Below are 5,517 nucleotides of genomic sequence, written 5' to 3' on the forward strand. Positions count from 1 at the left end.
AGAGAGAGAGAGAGACCCAGAGAGAGACCCAGAGAGAGACCCAGAGAGAGACCCAGAGAGAGACCCAGAGAGAGACCCAGAGAGAGACCCAGAGAGAGAGAGAGACCCAGAGAGAGACCCAGAGAGAGAGAGAGAGACCCAGAGAGAGACCCAGAGAGAGAGACCCAGAGAAGCAGTTTAACACACTTTCTTTCCCTGAATAATGTTCAACATAAGACGGGAATGACAATCACTCAACGGGCACCTATAACAACTTTTAGTTTGGTTTTTGTTTCCATGGCGACTGCCTGGTTTGGTATCCGTGGCGACCACACAGCACTATACAGTTACCTGAAGAACTTCTCCATAAGGCGGTTGTAGGCTCTGGATCCACCCGTCTTTAGCTGGCGGGATGGACGGGGCCCGGTACGATATCAGAGTCAGCACCGACGCATCCTGATGACATCACAACAACAACTCCTTACAAGAACAATGGAAGACAAAGTGAAGGCAAATAACAGACATCACACAGACTGTCAGACACAGGGGAAAAAGTGGAGGGCTGATCTGAGGATGATGAGAGAGAGGAAAGGAGAAGTGGAGGGCCTATTAGAGGAGGAAAGGAGAAGTGGAGGGACTATGAGAGGAGGAAAGGAGAAGTGGAGGGCCTATTAGAGGAGGAAAGGAGAAGATGGAGAAGTGGAGGGCCTATTAGAGGAGGAAAGGAGAAGATGGAGAAGTGGAGGGCCTATTAGAGGAGGAAAGGAGAAGATGAGGAAAGGAGAAGGAAAGGAGAAGAGGAGGAAGTGGGGGCGATGAGAGGGAGGAAGAGGAGGAAAGAGAAGAGGAAAAGGAGAAGAGGAGAAAGGAGAAGAGGAGAAGAGGGGGAAGTGGAGGGCCGATGAGAGGAGGAGGAGGAGAAGGAGAAGAGGAGGAAGGAGAAGAGGAGGAAGTGGAGGGCTGATGAGAGGAGGAAAGGAGAGAGGAGAGAAGAAGTGGAGGGCTGATGAGAGGAGGAAAGGAGAAGAGGGAGAAGTGGAGGGCTGATGAGAGGAGGAAAGGAGAAGAGGAGGAAAGGAAAGGAGAAGAGGAGGAAAGGAGAAGAGGGGGAAGTGGAGGGCTGATGAGAGGAGGAAAGGAGAAGAGGGGGAAGTGGAGGGCTGATGAGAGGAGGAGGAAAGGGAGAAGAGGGGGAAGTGGAGGGGCTGATGAGAGGAGGAAGGAGGAAGAGGGAGGAAGGGAGGGCTGATGGAGAGGAAAGGGAGAAGAGGAGGAAAGGAGAAGAGGAGGAAAGGAGAAGAGGAGGAAAGGAGAAGAGGGGGAAGTGGAGGGTCTATTAGAGGAGAAAAGGAGAAGAGGAGGGGAAAGGAGAAGAGGGGGAGAGGAGAGGAAAGGAGAATAGGGGGGAAGTGGAGGGCCGATGAGAGGAGGAAAGGAGAAGAGGGGAAGTGGAGGGCTGATGAGGAGGAAAGGAGAAGAGGAGGAAGTGGAGGCTGTGATGATGAGGAGGAAAGGAGAAGAGGAGGAAGTGGAGGGCTGATGAGGAGGAAAGGAGAGAAGAGGAGGAAAGGGAGAGAGGAGGAAAGGAGAAGACGGGGAAGGAGACGAGGGGGAAAGGATGAAGAGGGGGAAAGGAGAAGAGGAGAAGAGGAAGGGGAAGAGAGGAGGAAGAGGAGGAAGAGGAGGAGAAGAGGAGGAAAGGAGAAGAGGAAGTGGAGAAGAGGAGGAAGGAAATGAGAAGAGGGGGAAGGAGAAGAGGGGGAAAGGAGAGAGGGGGGAAGAGGAGGAAGAAGAGGAGGAAAGGAGAAGAAGAGGAAAGGGAAGAGGGGAAGTGGAGAAGAGGGAGAGAAGAGGAGGAGAAGTGGAGGGCCGATGAGAGGAGGAAAGGAGAAGAGGGGAAGTAGAAAAGAGGAGGAAAGGAGAAGAGGGAGAAGAGGAGGAAGTGGAGGGCCGATGAGAGGGGAAGTGGAGGGTCGATGAGAGGGGGAAGTGGAGGGCCTATAAGAGGAGGAAGAGGAGGAAAGGAGACGAGGGGGAAGGGAGGGCCGACCGATGAGAGGGGGAAGTGGAGGGCCTATAAGAGGAGGAAGAGGAGGAAAGGAGACGAGGGGGAAGTGGAGGGCCGATGAGAGGGGGGGAAGTGGAGGGCCGATGAGAGGGGGGGAAGTGGAGGGCCGATGAGAGGGGGAAGTGGATGGCCTAAAGAGGAGGAAAGGAGACGAGGGGGGAAGAGGAGGGCCAATGAGAGCAGGAAGAGGAGGAAAGGAGAGAAGAGGGGGAAGAGGAGGGCCGATGAGAGGAGGAAAGGAGAAGAGGGGGAAGTGGAGGAAAGAGGAAGAGGGAGGGGAAGCAGAAGGGGAGGGAAAGGAGAAGCTGAGGAAGAGGAGGAAAGGAGAAGAGGGGGAAGAGGAAGAGTGACTCACAGGTCTTTTGTCAGCACACTTCTCCACCAGACTGAAGAACTTGTCAGATGATCCATGGAAGCCATTCTGCTCATAGAGCTCCTCCACTGTAGTCAGCAACTCAAACACTATGGACTTCAGCTCTGCACTGCCTATAGACTGGAGAGAGAACTCAAACACTATGGACTTCAGCTCTGCACTGCCTATAGACTGGAGAGAGAACTCAAACACTATGGACTTCAGCTCTGCACTGCCTATAGACTGGAGAGAGAACTCAAACACTATGGACTTCAGCTCTGCACTGCCTATAGACTGGAGAGAGAACTCAACACTATGGACTTCAGCTCTGCACTGCCTATAGACTGGAGAGAGAACTCAAACACTATGGACTTCAGCTCTGCACTGCCTATAGACTGGAGAGAGAACTCAAACACTATGGACTTCAGCTCTGCACTGCCTATAGACTAGAGAGAGAGAACTACATTCATTTTCTCGGTCTGTCTGTATGTGTCTCTGTGTGTGTGTGTGTGTGTGGTGTGGTGTGTGTGTGTGTGTGTGTGTGTGTGTGTGTGTATCTTGGTCTGTGTGTGTGGTGTGTCTTTGTCTCTGGGTCTCTGTGGTGTGTGTCTTTGTCTGCTGTGTGTGTGTGTGTGTGTGTGTATCTTTGTCTGTGTGTGTCTGTGTCTGTATCTTGTCTGTGTGTGTCTGTGTGTGTCTGTGTGTACCTGAATCTGCTGTAGTAACCTCTCTATGATCCCCAGCAGTATGTCCCATGTGACCACCTGGAGTTCCTTGCCATACTTCTTTATCAGTCTGGTGATGGACAGAACGATCTCATATGAACCATCTCGTTGGCACACCACATCGCCTGGGGGTTAAAGGTCAGGGGTTGGTCAGAGGTCAAAGTAAAAACTCCTCTAATGCACCTTTAAAATGCTGAATCTCCCCCCCCCCCCCCCCCCCCCCCCCTCTCTCTGGATCCTACCTTATAGAATGATGGGAGGACCAGGGTAGGGGTGTTCTTTAAGGCTGGAGACGGTGCGCCCCCATAGAGCCATCCCTACAAAGAACACTGCTCCTCTCAGCAATGGAGAATCCTCCATATACGCCCTGACAGAGAGAGAGAGGACAGGTTAGACACACACACACACAGAGAGAGGACAGGTTAGACACACACACACACACACAGAGAGGACTGGTTAGACACACAGAGAGAGGACTGGTTAGACACACACACAGAGAGGACTGGTTAGACACACAGAGAGAGGACTGGTTAGACACACAGAGAGGACAGGTTAGACACACAGAGAGGACAGGTTAGACACACAGAGAGGACAGGTTAGACACACAGAGAGGACAGGTTAGACACAGAGGTTAGACACACGCAGGCACACACACACGCAGGCACACACACACACGCAGGCACACACACACACGCAGGCACACACACACACGCAGGCACACACACACACGCAGCACACACACACACGCAGGCACACACACACACGCAGGCACACACACACAGAGAGGACAGGTTAGACACACAGAGAGGAGAGGTTAGACACACGCAGGCACACACAGGGTTGTTACCTCTCCTCCATGATACGGCACATGGTGTATATGGCACTATGGCCCAGATGAGTCCCCAACACCTTCCTCATCAACTGGAGAGATGGAGGAGAGGGGGAGGGGAGAGGAGGAGAGGGGAGGAGAAGAGAGAGGAGGAGAGGAGAGGGGAGAGAGGAGGGAGAGGAGAGAAGGAGAGAGGAGGAGAGGAGAGGGGAGAGGAGGAGAGGGGAGATGATAGGGGAGGAGAGGGGAGATGAGAGGAGGAGCAGTATTATCATCTGCCAGATAGAAATGATCAACAGATTATACACAAACAGTTAGATGTTAGAATATTAATCATTACTATTATTATTATTGTTAGTCAGATTAATTAACATGACAAGTAGATCAGACACACACTCTACAACACTCCCTCACACACTTGCCAACACTCCCTCGCCAACACTCCCTCGCCAACACTCCCTCACACTCACCTACTCCCTCGCCAACACTCCCTCACACTCACCTACTCCTCACCAACACTCCCTCCCCCCCAAACACTCCCTCACCTACACTCCTCACCTACACTCCCTCACCTACACTCCCTCACCTACACTCCTCACCTACACTCCCTCACCTACACTCCCTCCCTACACTCCCTCACACACTCACCTACTCCCTCCCCACCACTCCTCAACACACTCAACCTACCCCAACAAACACTCCCTCCTCAACACTCCCTCCTCAACACTCCCTCCTCAACACTCCAACACTCCCTCCAACACTCCCTGCTCACCTTCCAGCAGGACTCACAGAACTCCTTGACGTTGACGGTGCGACAGAGAGTGATGATGAAGACGGTGAGGGAGTCAGAGGGGAGGCAGTTATAACACACCACCGCATCCAGCACCTGTAGAGCCATCTGGACACACACAGACACACCAAGACGACACACACACACACACAGAGACGACACAACCACACATCACACACCACACACACACACACACACACACACACCGAGACGACACACACACCCACACACCGAGACGACACACACACCCACACACCGAGACGACACACACACACACACACCGAGACGACACACACACACACACACACCGAGACGACACACACACACACACACACACACACACACACACCGAGACGACACACACACAGACACACCGAGACGACACACACACAGACACACCGAGACGACAACACACACGACACACCGAGACGACACACACACACAGACACACCGAGACGACACACACACACAGACACACCGAGACGACACACACACAGACACACCGAGACGACACACACACAGACACACCGAGACGACACCACACACAGACACACCGAGACGACACACACACAGACACACCGAGACGACACACACACACACACACACACACACACCGAGAGAAACACACACACACACAGAAGAGACACCACACACACACACAGAGACGACACCACACACACAGACGACACACACAACGAAACACACACACACAGACACACACACACACACACACACACCGAGACGACACACACACACACACCGAGACGACACACA

The 5,517-nt window shown here is 53.0% G+C and overlaps 1 pseudogene across 1 annotated transcript in view; it reads right to left on the bottom strand.

Moving 5' to 3' along the window:
* LOC109878905 (tuberin-like) overlaps window positions 1–5,517 on the bottom strand; it is a 71,820-nt pseudogene that overhangs the window by 49,563 nt on the left and 16,740 nt on the right. The window contains exons 2-7 of the transcript XR_004206488.1: window positions 4,726–4,898; window positions 3,972–4,045; window positions 3,367–3,491; window positions 3,107–3,249; window positions 2,403–2,540; window positions 331–435 (exon numbers count right to left, since the gene is read on the bottom strand). The product of XR_004206488.1 is annotated as a tuberin-like (transcript). The remainder of the gene's footprint in view (window positions 1–330; window positions 436–2,402; window positions 2,541–3,106; window positions 3,250–3,366; window positions 3,492–3,971; window positions 4,046–4,725; window positions 4,899–5,517) is intronic.

This window comes from Oncorhynchus kisutch, unplaced genomic scaffold (genome assembly GCF_002021735.2).
Source record: "Oncorhynchus kisutch isolate 150728-3 unplaced genomic scaffold, Okis_V2 Okis01b-Okis20b_hom, whole genome shotgun sequence".
NCBI lineage: Eukaryota > Metazoa > Chordata > Actinopteri > Salmoniformes > Salmonidae > Oncorhynchus > Oncorhynchus kisutch.